Below are 23,952 nucleotides of genomic sequence, written 5' to 3'. Positions count from 1 at the left end.
AGAAACAAAAAAGAAAACCAAAGAAATGATCGATAAACTATTCGAAAACAACATTCAACGATTATCCATTCAGCTATCGAATGATAAAATTAAAATAGTTATGAATACCAAGACAAAACAGTGATTATAAGATGTGTACATAGGACAAATATAATAATGCTGGGAAAATAGAATAAAATGTCATTAATGCGATTAAAAACCAGTAGTATTTAAGTATGAATTAATACAAAAATAAAAAAATTAAAGAGACTGCTACTAAAATTTTTGTAGACTCTATAGTTTTGGTAATATATATAATCTATAAATATAACTGGATCTATCTGATAAGTTGATGAAGTTCTTATCTTATTTTTGCAGGATATTCGTTCACATATTCATGAAATATCGATATCAAAACTGGTACGAGATTGCAGTTTTCATCTGATAGGACTAAATGTAATATATAATTTTCTGGAAAACACAATTTTATACCTATAGAATGCAAACTTGATAAAATTCCCTCAATGATAACATCGTATTTCTTGTAAATATTTTTGTCAATAAAATTAACTGGAAGCAGCACATATTACATGTTAAAAAATTATGCCAAAGAAAAGTCTCATTCACTCAAAGATATACTACGGCTCTATAGTATATGCGACTTCCAAGAAATCTATTCTAAATCAACTAGAAAACAATATCAACGCGATCACTCCCAAGCCTACTTTGGAAAATCTATGAAAATATCTTGTCGCTTCATATACAGTAGCCATGAGTAGAATCCATTCTACGTTAATATACTAATCAATCGCTTCAATATTCTATGTTAGAAAAACAAACCAATCATTTTATACGAAGCTAGTCAAATTTTCACACACCTCCAAATCGAACGTCCCAAGATTCTTTCCAACTTAATTAAAACTGCAGACTTAAGAAGTTTCCACAATTTTACTTCACAACTACAGATAAACCGGAAACCAACAACGTTTGCACTAGACAACTATACGCCATTTTGAAAACACTTATTCTCGAAAAGAATATTCAACGATCCTTCATAATAACAAAATCTCTTAATTCAATCCATATAATTAATGAAAGCCAAAGTATCGCATTAGCAAAATATGAATATCAATGCAGAAATAATTTCCTTCTCATAAAACGAAGGAGGACCACAACGCATAATAAGTGATTAGTGAAGCCGCGAGTGAAGTTCAGACGATATAAAACCACTACTTAAATCAAAAGAGCAAAAATTGTGGCAAATAAGAGTTTACCAATCGAAACTTGGTGATGTAAAGCTTGTTATCAATCAGAGACAGATCACTACATGTTAAGATTATTAGGTTACAATAAGGCCACGATAAGTTACTTGGAAGTGAGTCCCCAGAATATGAATAAGACACAATTTACTGACAAACACTATAAGAAGGCTTAAAGTTTAAGGCACTTATCAGACGAGACAGCAAGTTGCGCAACCAGTCGCCAGTCTGGCAACTGGTTGTTGAAAAAGGAGGACATTGCATAGCTGAGTTCGCTGTTCAGTGTAGACGATAACTTTTGGTGAACGTTGAAAGACAAAAAAATAAGAGATGAATATCTGCTTCTTCTGTTTCTACTCATGAAAAAAAAGAGGACAATGCATATACATTCAATTGTTTCTTTAAGAACATTGATAGGATTATACTACACTCATTTTGATGACCTATGTGCTGATGACAATAAGTTTTTTCGAGCTGTTAGAGCTAATAAGAGATGTCGTACTTGGCAAAAACTGAATATCCAGAATCTTTTATTTACAATCTTTTCGACTAATAAGGGAAAAGAAAATTTTAATTGTAAATTAAGTAAACATTAATTATATAATAGGTTAAATATTTTCGATAGCTTAGAAAAAGTTTCATCTTTTTTTTATTAATTATTTGAAATTTAAACAATTTTAATGATATTTATATACATAAATGAGTTTAGAAAGTGATAAATACATCACGTATTGCAAATAGTAGAAAGTAAAATAATATTAAAAACTTATAAAAAAATAACTAATTTTCCGTGTGTTAAATTCTTCCAATAGCTCTGAGGGAATTGATAACATAATCACCATAATTACGAAACGGCAATACCATTTTCTTGATAAATATTAAATGCTACAAGTCGTTAGAGATGGGCAGTTGTTTTGAAAACATTCAAATTATTTCTGATAACAAAGTATTAAGCACAAATTTATTCTTTCATACAAATTTTTTTCTACGTCCGTAGACTTGAAAAACTTTTATCAATTTTTATTTTGTAATAGTAATATTGAGAGTACAATTGTGAGCATCATTAATTTGAAGTGAAGAAGAAGTTACATTACTATTGGTACTATTGATATGAGAAAGAAAGCGTTCACTGCCCACTATTTTGATAAAACAATTTTATAATTTCGTTACGACACTTTTTTTAAGGAACAGGCGTAAAAAATGAACCGATTCAGAAATTACATTACATGAAAAAAACGTAAAAATTATAACGGACGTAGAAAAATGATATTTTGTTACTTGGGAAATTATTTTGGATATCTAGAAATATTTAGGTTGAAAGTTGACTGCAAATATTATGATAACAAAAATGAAAGAGGTTAAATGAGGAAAAGATTGTAAAGTCAAAGTGGAAGGTAGATAGGAAAGAAAGAAGGAAATGTTGGGGAGAAAAAGGCACATCAATAAAGTGATTTAGTATCTATCTTGGTGGATTTTATTCAAGAGTTTATCGTACAGTTGACTTTCTTTATATATTGATAAACTTTTTGTCTGAAATTGAATTCGGAGACATGATAACTTTGAAGAAGTCTGAATCAAGTATTTAAGAGAAATACGAAAAGGGTAGTTTAGGATAAGAAATGAGCGAACTTGGTTAGAGTGACCAATAAAATGCTTTTTTCTATACCCTATGATTCAGAAAAGTTATAGAATTATAATTTTGAATTATGTTTCGATTGGTGTTGTTTGTTCTACTAATTTCCTAGGATAATAAATTTCTTAATATCGATGTTATTATACAGACCTTATGTTTAGTAAAAATAAAGTAAACAGAAACTTTGTACTGTAGGGATCGATTTTTAAGTCGATTCGAATCGCTCCAATATTCCATGTTAGACAAACAAACCAATCATTTTATAGGAAGCCAGTAAAATTCTCACGGTCCGCCAAATCGCACGTCCTAAGGTTCTTCCCAACTTAATTAAATATGCAGACTTAAAAAGTTTCCGCAATTTTACTAGGATAGGAATAAACTAAACAGAAACTTTGTATGATCGATTTTTAAGTCGATTCTAATCGTAACCTGATTAATCGATTCATAAAATCTAAAAGATCAATTTCTAAAAGATAGATTTTCTTCAAAAGTATACTTACAATGTAAATATAAATCCATTTTATGGAAAACAAGAAAAATAGCATAATAAACAATCTCTGTGATCTCTTATAAGTACAATGAGGAATTTTGTAACTCAGGAAATTCGATATTAAGAATTATTTTTTTACCATATCAAGTATTGAAGACATTTATTTTTTCAATGTATTTGTTACATCAAAAAGTTGAGAAAAAAGATAATATAGCTTATAGTATCCTCTGCTTGATATCCAACTTTTTAAAAAACAACAGTTTGTAAAGTCCGCTAGGAGCCAAGCGGCTACGCTCATCTCTTTCCAACATGGTGCCTCACAAGGAACAGATGATCCCACGAGTTTTTTTATTTTTACCAGTATAGGATTATACTTTGGTAGCACAACTGCGCTGCGATAAATATTACGAGTACATTCAGCTAATTGTGAATAATTTTATGGTTTTCACCAAAACAGAACAAATCGAATGTCAATTTTCAAGGGTCTAATATCGATTCTCTGAATCGATTCTGTACAACGTGTCGATTCTTTGATGAATCGATACAGATCGCCATGTCTAATGTATTGTGAGGCATAAAGGGAATCTGAAATAACGACGACAGAAGAATAAATTCAAGGCTCTAAATACAAAAAGAAGTTTAGCAAAATCATTGGAGTCGTATTGAATTACAGAAAATTTGTCAAATGAGAAGAGTAAACAGTCAATCGGCAGGAAGTAAGTCCATGGAATATATGGAAGTTGTTATTCGAAAGGATGTTTATACCATTGGGTGCGAATAATTAGATTTTTGGATTTACAGAATTGAATGTTTTAAAGAATTCCTTTGAGCTTCAGATATAAGATTTTTAATGCTCCGCATTGAATTGAATCGTGATTTATACATGAATATTGCAGAATAGCAGATAAATCTGCTGTTCCTTAATTTTGGAAGGATTACTATTTGACAGATTTCGATCAGAGTTGCTTGGTAGTTTTTAGATGTGAGATTAAAAGTAGATCAGACAAAAACTCAAGTGAAAAGATTATATTATGTCTAATTTGTACTTTCAAATCTGCTACAATTGCAGTCTCCTACAAGGATTTAATTCTATAGAGGATTTTATACAAAAATGATTTTAGAAAGTGAATCATGATAAATTTTAACAACGTTACTTTTTGGTGTCGAGGTGTTCCCACCTCTAACTTTCAAGGAAGTAGAACAAGAGAAATAGATAAATATCTGATCGTTTATATCCATTTAAGTAAATGAATCCGCATTAATGGTATAATTTAGTTCAAGACAAGTTTTAATTTCAACAGTAGTTAAATTAATGAATTAACTTGAAATTTTTGAGACCCGTATACCCGTATATTTCATAGTCGTACGAATTGTACGCTAATTTTTTCAAATAAAAAAGATATTTTTCAAAGTTAATGAAGCTGCAATGCAATTTAGGAAGCAATAAATTATTAGCAAACAAATGTTTTACCAGTAACACTTTGAAGACTGGAAATATATATAGAAATACACTCGTGGTCAAAAATAACGCACCACCCCGATTTGTGAGAATATTTTTTTGTTTAATAAATTTAAATTAATATTCCTCTTGTTTAACTTCTTTTCAACAATTTTGACGCAATAATAACAAATGTATAGTAATTTAGAGTGATTTTTAATGGGTAAAAAAATTAAATTAAAAACATTTCATTAAAACCAAATTTTCTTAAAAATGAATCTTGCATTCTAAACAATAATGTTCATTCATTTAAGTAGCGTTTATTTCCGCCTCGGGATGTAATTGTTGCCAACATTCTCCTGGGGATGCTTTCAATTCGGTGCTGTATCACTTCTTGAGGTATTCCTCTAATGCCGCTCGCTCAAGCTCATTTAAATTTTGAGGGGATGGATTTCGACGACGAATGCGGCGTTTTAAAATTTCCCAGAAATGCGCGATAAGATTCATATCTGGACTTCTTGGTGGCCAGTCCAGGGTATGAGCTCCTCCCCAAAACATGATAGACCCTCCTTGGAACAGCTCCCTGGGAATGATACAAGACTGCGCTAATCTTTCTCCTCGCCGTCTTCGAATTTGATTACATCCATCTGGACCACTTAGACTGATTCTTATCTCATCAGTAAATAAAACTTGGCACCAATTTTCTAAATTCCAATCGAAATGTTGCCTTGCAAAACTTAGTCTAGCAACCCGATGCTGCCTGGTCAGCAAAAGTGCCTGGAGAGCTCTTCTGTTGTGTAGACCAGTATTCTGAAGGTGTCGTCTTATTGATCTATCAGAGAGATTTACACTTCTCGTAAAAGGCTGTTGATATCGACACTTGACGTTGCCCGATTTCTTAATGAATTTATTTGCGAAAAACGGTCATCTCGAGGAGTTAAAACTGAAGGACGTCCTTGTCCAAGCCTCCTAGAATATGAACCGGTCTCTCGAAATCTATGCATCAATCTGCCAATGGTTGTGTGGAGTACGCTAAACAGATTTGCCACTTCACGATAACTTTGTCCCTGTCCAACTACCTCGGCTATTCTTTCAGCTTCGCGTCCACTTAAATTCATTTTTTGTTTAATTAGTCTCGACTTTAACACACCTTGATTGACTTTAATTACCGCTGTCCATAAGTTGGTACAATAATAGAATAAAAGAAACATTAAAATATGAATAGAATTGAAATTTCGAAAAACCACAAAAACAGTTATTTGCTGATAAGACATTTTGCTACATTTTATCGCTAACATTAAAGATACTTTAACTTTTGGTGATAGAAAAGAAACCCAAAAGATTAACATTTTAGTTTTTGATATTGAAATAAAGGGTGATGCATTATGCATGGCCCCGAGTTTATATTTTTAAATACATCTTCCTACTTTCGATGAGAAGTACACGTCAATCGATTGATTGATGTCACTATTACATACTTGTTAATAAGGAACATCTTATCTAGAATATGATCGTGACGAATTAAGGCCGATTAATAAACTTGACGTTCCATTTGCCGTTGCGTTCGCGGATGACATTTGCCGTTTGACGTCTATTCGCCCTATTCATAGACTTGACGTTGCTGCCGATAACCTAAAAATTTTGTTATTCTTTTTGACGTGTGTATTGCTTTTTGTTTTCGTGTTTTTATTTGTAATTCGGTATTAATGGACATTATAGAAAAGAACAAAGTTTTTTTTATTGGAAGCATTAGGTAAAGTCACGTGACAAACGCAAACGGATATGATTAGCTCTTTTATATCGCTACGAAAGTTGCTACGAACGGTCGACGGGAAAAAATAAAATTCATTTATGTTGAACGGCAGATGGCGACGTCAAATGACAACTGCGACAAATGACAACTGTTCATTTCAATGTTTTAAATTTTGTAACAGCAAACGTCAACGGCAACGGCAAACGGAAAGGCAAGTTTATGAATCGGCCTTTAGTTGATAATAGAAGGTATGGACCACCAGAGATTGGTCTAACATTTGTATTAAATATAAAGCATTGTTTCTACGGACTTATGTGAAATGACTTGCGTTCCTTGAACGTCAATCAAGGAAACATTCCAAAACAACTTAATAATTTTATAACCGAAACCCCAGAAACTGAAACATGGCGGTTGGAGTCAACTTTAGACCGATAGGAATTGGACCGAAGTTCGTTCGGGAGTTTCTCATTCCTGCCTTTTGGAATATTGAAAGTACTTAGGATTCTTAGAAAACTCCTGGTGTTCCCATTGACATTTTTCCGGGAAAATGAGATTTTCCAAAAAAAGGAAGTACGATTTTTATAATCGATTTTATTATTGTGTAAGTTTTCTAGTTTTTAAAGTTTCTGGAGAGGACCTTTTTCTACAATATGTGTATTGGTAGACAGGCTCTATTTTTTTGCAAAGAGAATCTCATTGTTCCAGGATGTCGTTGGAAACGAAAGGATTTATCCAGGAAACGTGAATACTTTATATACTTTGCAGTACTCCAGAAAGCAGGAATCATTGGTCCAATCCCCCCGGTTTATTACTGTGGCTAAGGGATACGTTGATAATCCCAAAAAGAATAATATAGAGACTACAAATAAAATTTACAGTTCTAGAACATGAATTACAATATAATCCCCTGCGGATGGTGATGCAAACTTCATGCGTGAATTATGACCAACATTACCTCTCGTTAATTTGAATGAATAAATGTTATTCTAAATCAGTTGAATTAAAAAGTTCATAAGGAGAGGTGACAGAAGATGACGGTTTAATGGGTAGGCTACGGAAGTCCCTCTCCTTACTAGAAGACTTCGGTAAAGCAGAAAGCCTTATAACTTGATATTGATAACGACAAGAATAGGTTTGGCAACTGCGACAACGTGTATATTAGTATATGCTACTCCACTGACAAACAGTGACATACTAAAAACCGAATTTGAACCACACTGTATATATTAAACGCTGCAGGAGAAATTTAACCTCATTCCACACGAGAAGAACCTGAAAAAGGAACATATTTGGAAAATAAATTTATTAAAATATTTTTTTTTTTCATAAAATTAATTCGGTAAATAAGTTGACATCTACACTTAATGATTAATGTCAATCGCTACATATTAGGATTGAGTAATGTTATTAATTATTCATTGTATTTATAAACAAGGTGAACGCCACAAAAAATAGTCAACCTAAGATTCGAAAACAGTGATTGGAAAGAATGTTTTTATAATGTATATATTGTGTAATGCTAAGCGTTTATTTTATAACGAGCTTGTATTTGCACATAATTAAAATGATAATGAGAGTATCAGGGATAAGTTGTTTACTTTGGTGTACGCCAATTAGGATCAATTATCGATTTAAAAATAGAGAAAGGAGTAATAGAAGATATGATATACACAATTCGAGTCTGAAATTTAGGACAATTCAATAGCTGATTATTTGATTTTGAAACTTGCTCGGACCAATTTTATCGTCATCATTATTGAAATATGATCTTGATAAACTGTTCTCCAAACAAGTACCAACGAATTACACATAAACAACATTCTAATAGAGAAACATTCTACGAAATAAAGTTATAGACCAATACTCTTCGTGGAACTTTTGATTTTGTTCAAAAATTGAAATTCTTGCGCCGTGCTAGAATAACTAAATGACGTATGTTTTTTTTATACTAAATGGAGATGGTGGCTGCTTTGATGACTTTGATCATTTGACAAGAGATTCAATATTATTATTTCATTAACAATTTTTGTATCATTTTATTGAAATTACGTTAGTTAGAGTTGGAGGTTAGTGGGAAATTTGATACGAAAAAATACCTTTCATACATGTTTTTCTTTAAATTTCAAAAAGTTTGATCATATTTGTATTCTTCGGATAATTTCGATTATTTTTGGTGCTACAATTTTACGTTAATGTTTAAAAATAAGAAGTGGGAGTGAGTGGGAGATTTGATATGAAAAAATGGCTATAAGACCGGTTCTGTTAAAGTATTTGAAAAAAATTCTATCACATTCGTATTCTAAAGAAAATTTTGTCTATTTTTGGTGCCAAATGTTCACGTGTTTGTTTAAAAATAAAACTTAAGGGGTGAGTGGGAATTTTGACATGAAAAATACCTTTGATGCGGTTTTTTTTTTAATAAATTTCAAGAAATTTGATCATTAATGTATTATCGTATGATTAGAAATGGGGGTGAGTAGGAGTTTTGATTTGAAAAAATGGCTATAAGACCTATTCCGCCTAATCATTTTCGAAAAATTTTATGGCATTCGTATTTTTAGGAAAATTTTGCATATTTTTGATGCCACAAGTTCACGTGAATAAAACTTATGTGGTGAGTGGGAATTTTAATACGAAAAAATACTTTTCATGCAGGCTTTTTTAAATAAATTTGAAAAAAAAACATCATCATATTGGTATTCTTCAGATAATTTCGCATATTTTGATGTGAAAACTTTACGTTCATGTTAAAAAATAAGAAGTGGGAGTTTTGATATGAAAAAATATCTGTAGTTAGATTCTGGTTATTAATTTCATACAATATGATTATTTTCTTATTCTAAAGAAAATTCAGCTTATTTTTATAGCGCTTTTATTTGTTTTCAAAATAAGTGTTGGGGACGAGTTGGGGCTTTGATACGAAAAATCACGTTCAAGATCCGGTTCTATTCAGTTATATCAATAAAATTTGATTATATCTTTTTTGACTTTAAAAATAAGAGTTGGGGGTGAGAGGCAAAATTAAGAAACGCTATCAAGTCTGTATCTGTATAATCAATTTTATCATTTCTCAACCACTTTTCCGCCATTGAGTTGTTGAATCTACGCACGGATTTCCTTCGCCTTTGATAGTATCATACAATACGGATGTTTCATGACCTGTTACTATTTAAGAAAGAATGCGATATCAACCACTATTCGCTCTGTTTTTTGCAAGTCGTTAAGCACACAACAACTAACAATTTTTTCACATAAAGATGATCATATAAAGTCGATTTCCCGTTGTGGGTACACCACTAACTGATGAGCATAACCTGCCAGCATGTGCTTCGTGATTAAACGATATCCTTTCTTTTTTAAATTTGCTATACCAGCGACACAGTTGCGTGAAGAAATTTCATCACTAAAGCAAGCACTTAAATCCACCTTGAAGGCATAGTAGATCATAGCGCGCATATTTCACATTTCAATGGCAAATCATCACTATTCACTATGTGATATTCACTGATATTAGCGAATCATATGTGTATACTTATGGATGGTGGTATTTGAATATGAAGTGGTTCCACATGTACACCTCTAGTCTCGTGGTATCTGAAAATATGGAGACTAAATGTCGTACCGGCCCAAAACTCTACAAACAAAATTTTATAAGAATTTTGAGAATATTTTGGTATATAATTGAAACGATACACACTTAAAAATCACTCTGTAGGGTTATTAGGATTATGTACTAATGATCATAGTAATTATTAAAGCAATCTAAGTGGAATGAAAAATACCCCGTGTACTTACAAACAACCAAATTGAAAATCGATGTAAGTCCAGTTATTACAAGTTTCCATTCTAGGTTATATCGATTGTCGGTTAATATCCCTTTGTCTATGAATAATTTCTAGAATACAAATAGATTATTTCATTTCCTATACCGATTGCATGCTACGGATACTATCAACAAAATGACCTAAGTCGTCATTACAAAATTTTACTGTTTTTCTTCCAATAAAAATAAAAATCTCGAACTCGAACCCTTGTCAGATGCAATTTTACGACCCTGATGGTAGACAGATACAGGCTGCAGAAAACAGCGTTTGGTGGATAGTTCGTGGGTACTCCCAGCACGACATCGGAGACAGTACCGATACCCGATGCATTCCAGTGACAGGATAATATATTATTGGCTTAAGAGACTCACACAAATGTTGATTAGGCCGGTATAGGTCAGATTTATTATATGTATATATAACCAAAAATTGTCAAATGATTAGAAATTAGTAGAAATTTGATAATTTTAACTACAGCAATTAAAAAACCGGAAAAGTGCAGGTCGTAGAACTTGTGAAAACTCAGACATCAATTCTCGTAGTTTTTCCATTTTCAAAATTATCACTTATAGGAAATTTTGGATACACTGAGAGTTCAAATCTAAATTTAATCCAGGTTTGTATCTGGTGACCGAAAAAAGACTTAGCAGGAACCAACTGTTTGGTACACCAAATTTATTCGGTACCCCTAGATATTTATAAAAAAAAAATTTTACAATTCTTCACCATAGATCTAAACCCTACAAAAATTCTCAATAATATCTTCGTATGATTGTCCAACTGACTTTGTTAACTCAATCCAAAATTTGGACCGCTGTTGAGATGTTAATTTGGTGAAAAGTAGTTAATAAAAAGCTTATAGATTCGCCAAATATATTCAGGAGACTTTAAAGCCAAATGAAGAAGATGATAATATAGACCAAAGAACAGCACAATAAGAAGCAGAAAGTGAACTCTCGCATTTTGTTTCATTACTGCTGATGTACCAAGGTCACTCCCAAGAATAGTAAGGCTAATTCATCATGTCAATAAATAGATGTGTAATTGTGTAACCTAAAAAGGACTAAGCAGTAACTGTTACTGTTATTTGGTACCTTATATTTATAAAAAGTTATTTTTTCAATCTTCCTCATAAATCCCAAACTATACTCCGTTAAAATTTCCTATAAAATCTTTAAGCTCCTCGTATGGTACCCAACACGACTTTGTAAACTGAATCTAAAATTTGAATCGCTGTTCCTTATACAGGAAATCTGTTTTCGTGAATTTATCGGAATTTTTCCGCTTTCAAATTTTTATCAAATTTTTTTACAAAAAGATATGGCACCCATACAATTATGACGCACATTTTTGTTGGATTTGAATGATTGATTTTGAATTCGCAGATTTTTCCTTAATATAGGCAAAAATTTTTAGATCAATAGATCATACCCTATAAATTTGCGTTCTTTGCAGCATTAACATTTTGTCCTGTAGAGGAGCAATTCCTAATAGAATAAATGCTCTATTCACTATAAAAAATTTCTCTCTCTCTCTCTCTCTCTCTCTCTCTCTCTATAACGTTAACTTAAAAATTTTATTTTGTCACAATTTCAAGGGACTGTAGATCTGATACCCTCATAAGTTCCCGAATTGAAGGGTCATGACAGACAGACGCACGAACAAATGATCCTGTAAGGATGCGGTTTCGTTCATTTGAGGTTTTTAACCTTAAAAAAAGGAGAAAACTAAAGATTTCTAACAGACTTCTGTGAAAGTTAATTACATGTTTCGCTTGAACACCAACTCAAACAAACTCAGTATGTCGAAATAACCTTCACTTTGGTTCTTATAACAGTGTGCTTTAGTAGTAAATGAGACCAATGATAAGAATTTACTTGAAATATAGTTAAATTTAGTTTAAAGATTAGTTAATTATTTATTTATTGGTGCATCCACGCATTCAAAACACCTAATTGCCTAAGAGCTGCAGTAGTACTAGAAAACGAAATTCACACGTTTAAACCACAAAATAGCGTCCACACTGGAGAATTCTATATTACAGGCACTACTCATCACTAGAAGAAATCAATATAATAGAGCAGCCCAAATTACAGATCGTAACGTATCAATTATTTGCCAAAGAAGCAGCAGATAACAACGAAGCACCAATTGTGCGCGAAGTAACAGCAAATAACTATGAAGAGATAATAAGAACAAAAGTTCAGAGCAAGTGACGAAGTGAGTGGAACAGATCGCAGCTGTTATCAAAATCTATAAAACCATCCGTCCAACTATGGAAAAACAGTTTTAAAAACCGTACGGACCAAATAAAAACGATGGTTTAGGGCTAGTGCACACTAAAGTATTTAACCGAGAAAACCCACCAATATGTGACGAGAATCTAAACCTCAAAACATAAAAGATTAACAACTTCCCAAACAATATAATTTCTTTTCTTAACAATAATTGTAATACCGCAAATTTATTCAAATATCTAAAATACTCATTGCATTACAAATTGTGAATAATTTTTGTAGAGGATGCGAAAATAAATTATAAAAAAATTTGTTAATTACTTAATAAACTGAAATCAATCTATTTATGTGACTGGTAAATCTAATACTGGCCTATTATTCTAAACGCGAAAGGTCTGCAGAGGTCTTATCGTTGCTGCTGGTAAGTCATTTAAGTCCCGCGTGTAAGAAAAGATGAGACAGTTGTTGCACGATCGCATAGAATTGCAGAAGTTTGATTTAGACGTTAACAATTAATTTAGTATGAAACAGAGGCGGCGAGATAGTGAAATATATGTTCATAATTAATCAAAATCAATCTACAATCTACAATCAAAATAATGCAAAATCTACAATGGAGGTCAAGAGATCATTTGCTGACGTTCCCATATTTTTATTTTATTGTATTGATGGAAACAATGAAGGTATATTCAGTATTATTAGAAATAATACTGTTTTTGGCCTCGAAAAGTATACAGTATGATAAGAACGTAACCTCAAAATGTTTCCAGTAAGCAATACTAATTTTAATTTCAAATATAAGTACGTTGCAAACATTGTTTTGGAGTCTTCTTCATTTTTTCATTTCTAAGATAATTTTTCATTTGCGTATGAAAAGAATGTCACCAACAGACTATCTAAAGATTTTGATCATTTTCACGGCAAAAAATTATTAAAAGATATTATTTTAGACATATTTGTTTCACAATTGTTCATGTAGAGACGTTTAAGAGGCTTTTATTATTTCTGTTTAAATATAAAAGACTTACTACCCATCAATTTGGGTTTTTAAGTAACAAATGTACAAATGATGCTATATTCTCCCTCCTGAATAATGTGTACTCTAGCCTGAACAACCATCACTCCACTGCAACATCTGCAATATTTTAATCTACAAATTACAGTACGAGGGTTTCAGGGGAACACATCTCGCATGGTTTAAGTCTTACCTTACCACCAGATGTCAGCTTGTAAGGTTGATACAAAGATGTCTTTTTGCAAGCTTATAGAATGTGGAATGAAATTTTATGTTATTTGTTTTATCTTTATTTAGTTATTTTTATGTTTCTTTTTAGTTTTCACAAGGTTTTGTCTACGAATCGTAACAATTTTTTACAATAAAGCATTTCTCTCTCTCTCTCTCTCTCTCTCTCTAAGTATAATACTATATTTCAATTTTTATCAAATTACATCTATTGCTGTGAAAATTCCAAAAGTACATATAAACAACATTGTTTTTTAATTTTGCTAATTGAAATAAACCAAAATTTTGGCCGCTCTTGAAATCTGCCGGCGTAGGCTACAGCCCACTCAGCCTGCTGGTAAATCCACCACTGGCAGATAGAGCTTTACCAAGACCTATGAGATTCTGAAGTTAGACGCCCCGATATTCAAATAAAACTGCAAGTGAAGAAAAAGTGATAAGTAACACATTCAAAAGAACAAATCAATATGTAGTTTGTATTTAGTGAAATCAGAAATACCAATAAATAATTGAAGTATATAAGGTGGTGCTGTTTACTTAGGATATACACTTCAATATCAGGAAAATAGATTGATCAATACGATAAAAACCAAGGAATAAAAGAAAAATATATATTCAAATCCTTGGAAGATAATCAAAAATAGTAAAACGATATTTTTAGAACGCTATTGATGGCCAAAGTCAGACTTAAACAGGAAAATGGGTTCTACAAAAAAATTATCTCAGTTACTGATTATATGAATAAAAAAACAATCGAACAATAAGAAGAAAAACTGATAAACTAACATAGTTCCGAATTAGAATTCGAAAAAAATTATCAGTACCCTTAAAAAACAATCAACTAAATGCAGAGATCGAATTATTCGTGAATCAAATTTGCTTGGAATAATACTCCTATTATTAGACGGTTAACCAAGGACACCAAATACTAAAAAAGAAATGGAAACTTAATTTATGGAAAGACGAAAATAAGGCGAAAATTGGTATCAATCTAGATTCTCAATTGACAGGACCATAATCCTAATCTGACACATATAAAAACGATTAAGTTAGTACTTACCCAGGTGAACGAAACAAAGATGCCAGACTATTTACAATGAAAACCCATTAAGCAAAAAATACTAATTAGGATGGTAAATTGATAACAAATGAGGAATAAAAGGATGATATTTTTGAGAATGGTCCCAAAAGTACCTGGCCTCACCTAGAGATGGCGGTAGTTGCTCGAAAAATACAACTGTATTAGAAAAAACACAATCCATACAGCATATGTTTGAAGTTTGAAGACGCCACGTTGTTTAGTATTTGTTTGGCAGCCATCAATAATGAACGTTTTATATTAGGTAACAGAGTTTCAACGATGGCGAACGAAAACCACCATCCTTTTAAGACCTTTTTGGGATACATGTGGAATAATTTTCATTGGCTATTTTGAAAAAGGAAAAACTATCAACGGCAAGTATTATGCGAATTTATTGCAACATTTGAGCGAAGAAATCAAGCAGAAACGGCCGCATTTGGATAAGAAGAAAGTGTTTCATCAAGACATGGTATCGCTGGGAAAAGTGTATGGAGCTAAAAGGAGATTACATTGAAAAATAAATATTTCTATCCAAAATTTTTGTGTTTTATTTGTTGGGCCAAGTACTTCTGGAACCATCCTCGTTTAGCCAAATGAAGAAGATGATAATATTGAACAAGGAACAGCGAAAGAAGCGGATAGTAAACTCTAGAATAGATATAATCCTAGAAAAGACTATGGATTTAATCTCATTACTGACAAAGTCATAAGTCAACTCCCAAGAAAAGCAATAGTTGAGCTAACTCTTCTATTTGCTGCTTAAACAGCTAAAATCTATTATAGAAGAGAATCTGACTTCATTGATTCTATTATCGATCAGGTCCACCGATTTAAAAATATGATATAAAAGTCGCACGTGGCACAAACATTCAAAAAAGAGTTAAATCATAATACCAAGACATCTTAGACAAAAACTTATACAAGAGAAAGCCTACCACGAGGCATAAAAGTGCCACATAGCATTGTGTTGGGACCTATTGTATACGAATAACATCCCTAAATTAGAAGACCCCAATTACATTTGAAGACGATACAATCGTACTATTAGTAAAAATATCCATGAAGAAACTCTGAAAAAAGTTCCAGGTATCAATAAAATAGAAACATGGATAAAAAAGTGGAGGATTGAAATTAATGTATCCCAATCGTCAAATTTACTTATGCTGTATATCAATACACTGTAACCTAATTCCTGGAATTAACTACAAATCATTTGAAGCTTTCAGAACATTAGACTAAATTCGAAACAATAACCATAAGGATCTGGATATGGACACTGTTAACCAAACTATAATGAGTCACGAGTCATGAATTACGTCAATGTTGAGGTAATTCAGCTTCTTGATATTGCAGAAATAATAAGAACACTCAAGAGGAAGTTATGTGGCTATAAAAGTTCATAATTTCCAAGAAATACTAGAGAACGTGTTTCCGTTGAATTCTAAATATGGAGTTTGAGCAAAAGCAATATCAGAATATTTTTTTACAATTTTATTTGTCTGTTATATCTTGGATTACTACTTTTTGTATTTATTTCTTATCCAAACGTTAAAGAGATTAAATGTATTAGATATATCTATAGATGATATTGAGAAAGAGCTAAGTTAGTTACAGAGGAGTAGTTTAAGTTAGCTGTAAGTTTGTAATTGATTTTAAGATCAGATTTTAATGATAAGATAATGCCGATACTAATAAAAAAATATTTAAATAAATTTATTGACTTTTTCATGAATTTTGATTCATTCTAGTCGTAGGGTAAATTTAGTTTGTTATTCGATGTAGAAAACACTATTCTTTTGTTAATTTCTCTTTTATTTTGTTAAAAACATCAATATCAAATAATTTTTCTCAGAGGAGGATAACCAAATCGATCAATCCTTGTACACCACTGGAATCGAAACGAGATTGAAACTAAGCGCGAAGAATCAAAAATCAGTACAAACATCACGATTCATCACCACTTTTATCTAGTTAGAACACTTCTTTTTTTTCGCCTTTCGTACAAGTTTAAAATTCATCAGAATGTATGATGATAATTCTCAGCTTCCCCCAAAAGAATGGTTTCCATTCCAATTTATCTTCCACTTCAAAGTGATTTGAAATTCCGCCAAAGGCAAGAGGATGATTTCACCGTTGATGAAGTGATTACAGAGAATAATAATTTGTAGGTGGCGTAATAATACACTTGATTGCGTAATTATAAACTGGGACTGTGTTTGAGGACTTTATTTTTGCATCTTTTAAAATTTATTTAACGATTAAACTATGAAATTTCGTTAGGTAGAAGACGAAATTCGTTGCCAAATAACATATTAATTAAAAGAAAAATACATAAAACCATTAAAACCGTTATCTACCATCCATTTCTGTCTCTTAGTATTTTATTCCAATGCACTAGTACTACAGAAATTACTATGGCAAACTCAACAAACAAAGAAAAACACAAATATCAGAATATTTGAACGACAAGTTCGCGAAACAGGTTCTCATGCCGGCCCTGTCCAGTCACAATGGAATTTTAAAATTCGACACCTTTCATCTACTTTTTAGAAATGGCAGACACGCCTTTGAAATTTGCTTTTAGAATTTTTTACTATAGCAGGCGGTTTATTCAAAGTATTTCTTTTAAATAATTTCTAATAGTCTATTTATTTATTGTGTTTCTTTTGTTCTGGAAGTTTGTAGAATTCTGTTTAGGATATTTAAGGAGTTGTGTAAGCACAGTAAGTTAGTTTTAAATAAATAGTCGTAGTGAAAAGGACGAATTAGTAAAAGTAAACGCAGAAATTATTTAAGTGATATTCAAAAGTAAATTATTATAAGTTAAGTGTATTGTATAGTGTGTAAATAATTTAAGAACTAAGAGGCAATGTTTATTAATTCATCTCACAAATAGAAAGAGTGTAAATAAATACGAAAAACGTTACATTATCAAGGGAGAAACAACGTTTGTAGAAATCCTTACGACGATAAAAAAGAAAGCAGATATCGAAGGACTAAGCATTAACCAAACAAAATATATGTTAAGTGTAAGGCGAGATATTGAAAAAATGTGACAGAAATAAAAATGGGACAATGTAATTTTCAAATAACAAATATTTTCAAACACCTTGGAGTTAAGATGAATAGGAAAAAAGAAAAAAGTAAAAAGATAAATGAGAGAATTGAAGTAACAAACAAAACTGGAAATATTAGCCATTATTGAAAGAAAAATCCCAGTAAAAATACCAGAATACACAATGTTACGAACTCGTCCACGGCATGGACCGTAAAGCCGGTCCTGTTCTGTTATAAAGGAAGTCTAAAATTTAGCAAATACGCCGGTTCGTTTTATGTTTGTTTCTACACATATTCCTACCGTAGCGGCGTCTTCGATGTGTTTTTTTTTTATAAAGAGCAGAGAGTTGTTTATATTATTTTATCAGAACTAATTTATAAAAAGTTTTTTTGTTAATTTCTTTGTTTATTTTCTAGAATTCCAGAAATTTCTTTCTGATATATATTCGAGCTTGTTCAGCAACGGGAGTTAGTTTATAATAAAAATTCATAGTGAACGGAACGAAATAGAAAAGTAACCAGTGAATTTAAATAAATTAGTGAAGTAGTGAATAGTTAATTACATGATTAGTTAATTATTATAAAAGTAAGTTAAGTCTAGTGTAAATGTTTGCATAAATTAAGTAAGTCAAAGACAGTGTGTATAAATTTACCCCACAGTTTAAATAAATTAGGAAATAAGAGAAACTTTGCAACAATAACTTATGCAGCTGAAGCAAAGCAGAAAGAAGAAAATATAAGAATAAAAGAAAGTAAAATACTGACCGGGAATACATTTCCATGAGCTATGAATTATCTTAAATATTCTATCGTATAAGTACGGGTGTTTCTAGAAATAATCAGATACCGTTTGCTAAGTTTTCTTGAGTTATTCTTTAACGAATTCAATCGACGAATTATAAATAACGATGTTATAAAGTATGATAGTCGTCTGTTGGCCAAAGTGAGGCAAATCTTCCATCACGTGTTAACTGTTTCAGAATATAAAGTAATTTTAAATTTACGTTTAGACTGCATTCACAGACATAATTTTCATTTAGAAAGCCCAAGAACTTTTTGAATTTTGAGCGTTTGTATAATTCTATGAAAAGGAAATTGAACGAACTTCTAACATAATGATATGGATAAAAATATCATCAGGACAAAAAATGCAGTAGTAGTGCATTTTCCATTTTATTCAAAGTATGAATAATTGGAGTTGAAAATTTATCGTAGACACGACAACTTTTAACCTTATTAAAAATGAAGTCATTCGAGTTTGAAAGCTTTGAAATTATTTTTCGATTCCGAAGAGTACAATGGAAAAGTTTTCTACTTATTTTCAGACAAAAGCCATTATTGCGTGATCGTCGAAATGATTCCAATATATATTTTATCGCATTTTTGGGAACTTAATATTATCCGCTCCATTGCACCGATTCATAAACCGCTTTTCGTCGGGGGAAAACATCCGCACACCCCAAAATATAAGGAAAAAAAAACAAATATGTTTATATCATCGACTGTTTCATCTACACTTAATAAATCTATGTGCGAACTCGAAGTAAATTGCCTAATGAGTCATTAAAAACCTTTTACGGTCGGGTGCGAAATGTGTGTGCAGTAGAGAAAAAATACACCCCTTGCAACTGTCAAATTACGAACGAATACACACGGTATACGCACGTATAAGGGATAATTCGACCCTTCCTATTAAAGACGTGAATCCCCTTAAGTTAAACAAGAATCGACATCTCATAACTGCATTTCCATGCACTTTGAGCTTTGCCGAGAGGAGGCAGGACAGGTTCAAATATTTTTTATATTATCAAAGTTTCACAAATTCTAATAAAATAAATTTGAAAATGTCAACTTCTTCAGAGATAGAACGTGGAAATACCTTGAAATTGATGAAAATAATACACGTCCAAAGTGGTTAAACAATTTTTAGATTCAATATGAAAAAATTGCATGTTGAAGAAGTTAATGGAATCAAAAAAGTAGAAGATTATAAACCACAATCAACTGATCTACGAACGCTTGTGAAACGTGGATCTATTGAAAAAAAAAAACGATGAGAAGAATCAATGAATATCCAAAATAAGTGAATCGAATATAGTTGAATATATTTAGATCACAAATATATACCAAAGATGGTGCTACATAAAACTTGATGGGTAGAGCCAAAAGGATGGACTTAGCAACAATAAATGACACCAACTACAAAAGACAAACGAAAACTAGGTCGAAATGAGAAGAAGAAAATGAAATTGTAGTATATTTGATTCTTGTTTGAAGAGCCAACCCTGATTGCAGTTCGTATGCACAGAAGGATGAGTAATGCGGATATCCCCCAAATAAATTTGTTCGAAATTGACGTCCGCCCTTGAAGGGAAACCTAATAGATCAATCCGTGATGTCGCACACCCTCGTATTACAGTGGCGCCTTTAAGGGGTAGATGTTAGCTGTCAAGAATCGAAACTTATGTCTGTTGCTTACAGATAACTCTTAAATTGCACACAAATCAATTGGAATAAGATAAGAGAGAGGTTAGCGGGTTAAATAACAAGATAAATGAAATATAGAAAAATAAGATAGCGCAACAAAAATAAGGAAAGATAATTCGTTATCAGGAAATGCGATATTATTCGAAGTTCGTTAAAACTAATTTATCAAGTGTTGATTCAAGAAAATTGATAATAATTCAATATTGAAAATAACATATTTTATATATCTTTTGTTAGATTGATAAATAAATATTAAGTTGATTTCATTTCGCCTTTTTGCGAAAAAACAGGTTTCTATAAACAAATTATAATGAAAAATAAATAAAATTCGTGCCTGGATGCGTACCAAAGACATGGTGATTCGTTAGTGGTGTCTAGACTTGGATGGAGACCAGAAAATTGTAGGTCATTATTCTAAAATTCATCCAAAAACCAAGAAAATACAAAAAAAATGTGCTTATTTTTGGGTTCTCGAACAAATTCTGATCAGTACTGTAACATCCGCGCAACCTTAGGAAAGAAGAGCTGATTATCAACACAGTAAAACGTTACTTATGTTCTGAACAACTATACAATCAATCAAAAATAATAATAATAATATATTTGTTTGATTAATCAGTTTCCATTCCAGAGAATTGTTGAGACGGACACAAACGAGTCGGGTACTTGGCAAATAAACAATTATTTGCGTACTTGGAAAGTATACGAGCTTTGCGAGCTGACACGTCGTGTACCATTTAAAATTACGCGAGCGCGAACATTTCGCTTAAAATCTTGACAAATGAATCAATGGTGTTATCAATATGGAGAACGGTCGTCAGGAAAAGCTCTTTGTTGCTTCCGCGGGTTTTGTTGTGATAAGCTTTGCTTTGATTTGAAAAACATACAAACAAAAGGTCCGTATGCTTCTACTAGGTCTTCCAAACTATAAATAGCTGCAGTAAAAGCCAATATTTAGTATTTACTAGATAAGTGTATGAATAATCATGACTCGAGCCAAGTTTTACCGACCACAAATAGAAAACCAACGAATGACAAATAATTGTAAAAGTAACCCACTTACACAACATGGCAAGTATACGCAAATAACGTGTGCACCCGGCTTTACAAACTCGTCCACTGATATAGACCGTAAAGACGGTCCTGATCTAATATTTTATCGAATTTTGGTGGTAGATCTGGGTACTTTTTGGTTTCGTAAGATATGTTTCTTTCCTTTATGTTGCTCTATTTACATTAATTTTGTGACTTGTGACAAGACTTTTTTATTTGTTTAGGGCAAATTAGAGGTTTCCAGGGAAGGAAAATTCTAGAATGTGATATGATATTATATGAAAAGAGGCTCTAGTAGTTAGTGAACACATCGGAATTGTGAAAAGTAAACCAAATGGTATATTTAAATAAATTAGATGATAAGTGTTAGTGAATAGTGTAAAAATATATTACGTAAGTGAAATACATCGTGTTAATAACTTCACCCCACCATTTTGTAATTAAAAATTGTTTTGATGAATAAGAAAGAACATTACACTATTCTAAATAGTTCGAATTATGTATAGGAACATTTACGCTAAAAAAAAATATAACTCAAATGCAGCAGTATGTATATACAATGTGAAATATTATTTCATCTACGATCACCATTTTAATTATAATTATTAATTAATATTAGTTATATTGTCAGATAATGTAACTTATATGTATGTATAAATTTATGTTTATAATTATGTTTTTAACAAATTATTTTCTACTCTTTCCGTTCAACTATTGGATTCACATAAAGCCCTTTTCAGAATCATTTTTTGGTTCTAAAATTTTATATTGGGAGAAGCTAGAATTAAGTCGACAATTTGTACTATATAATTAAGGAAAAGAATTTGTTATTGTGGTCGTAGACAAAATATTGTATGAAGTACTTTTGTGCACTGGTTTCGAAAAAAAGCCACTACGCTTGTGGATTTCATTTTTGTAACTCGTGCGAAAAAGTATTAGTTCACGCACTTGTATCATAAATAACTATTTTAGAGTCAGTTGAAAAATTTGTTATTTCACGAAAAGTCATTTCAACACTTGATACTGTACTGTTTCTAATACATTTTGAAAAAGACCGGGGTAACTTGTCAACAAATTAAGGTCACTCAGTGAATAGTTTTATTAATTTATTTAACGATATTTAGTCTTGCAACAACGCGCAGAATAATACAAATAAGTAATAATAAATCAATATCATCACTATATTTGAAATAATTCCAAGAAAGCCAATACAAAACATGATAAGAACTATAATTATTTATAATTAATTTAGAATATAGGATTACATAGAATATGTTATTTGTTGAAACAAAGTTTTTATTGCAAAATTTTCTAACAATTAACAATTAAACGCGAAGCACGATTTGGAACAACTACTGTTTGGGATTTAGAAAAATTAGGAGCAGACATTTTAGTCATTTTATTTTTTCATTTAATGCGGCCATTTATTTTTCAACAATAAAAAAGCCCTTATCATACTGTCTAAATAACTTTTGAAATTTGTGTTTGAAAAATTAACTTGACCTAACCTAACTTCAACAGTTTAACGTAGTCCTCATGGCACTCAGCGTCCAGTGCAGTTTGTTCACATGACAGTAATTAAGTTGCTCTAAATCAAATGCTGTTTAATTAGCCACATGAAGTAAAACGGTGCTTTGACTCAGAAATCTACGACTCTTAGCGTCATTATCTGTCCACGGTCCAAATTCCGTCATAATGAAGAAATCTAAGTTGTTTAACTTTTTTCACCAAATCTTCAGTAATGACAGAAAGTCCTACCGCTGCATTCCTCATTGTCATATTCGAATCATTCTGTAGCTCATAATGTTTTATCTGCACACTTAACATATCTCACCATGAATATCGAAGAATTATAGATCCAGCGCAAAGAAAACAGGAATTTTAATCAAAGAACCATACGCACTGATAAACAGGTCTGTGCGTTGCCCAACGATGTATGTAGATTTGCCAAGACAATATGAACAGAACAAGTGAAAATTTAAAGCCCAACTGGACAGTTGGACCCCGACTTCACATTGAATTAATCATCTTAAACTAGACTTAGCAACTTATGGCTTGAATTGTGAGAACAAATTAACAATTATAAGATTTTTCGAATCGTCAGTATTAATTGATTTCATCTCATTATATAAATAATTACTTTGAACAATTAGGATTCATGATGTTGACTAAACATTTCTAATATATAAATACCATAAGAAAATCAATGGATGCAACAGTGAATGTAGTAAAGATAAAGTTGAGAAGAAAACTAGTGAAGATATTTTGTAATGAATCGATAAATATCATGAATTAATTGAATGATCAAACGCGAGAGCTCTCCATCTGATCAAATATTCAGTCTTTGTTTGAATTTACAAGGTAGCTAATTTAACGTACAGATAAATAACCTTTTCAACGATTTCAAGCAAGCATCCG

At 31.5% G+C, this 23,952-nt stretch overlaps 1 protein-coding gene across 5 annotated transcripts in view; it reads right to left on the bottom strand.

Moving 5' to 3' along the window:
• Window positions 1-23,952, bottom strand: part of LOC130898303 (frizzled-2) — a 406,267-nt gene that overhangs the window by 11,975 nt on the left and 370,340 nt on the right. The gene's annotated exons all lie outside the window — the stretch shown is intronic.

Source organism: Diorhabda carinulata, chromosome 9 (genome assembly GCF_026250575.1).
Source record: "Diorhabda carinulata isolate Delta chromosome 9, icDioCari1.1, whole genome shotgun sequence".
NCBI classification, from domain to species: Eukaryota; Metazoa; Arthropoda; class Insecta; order Coleoptera; family Chrysomelidae; genus Diorhabda; species Diorhabda carinulata.
Note: the sequence above shows the minus strand (reverse complement) of the source record. Positions and strands in the feature narration are given on the sequence as shown.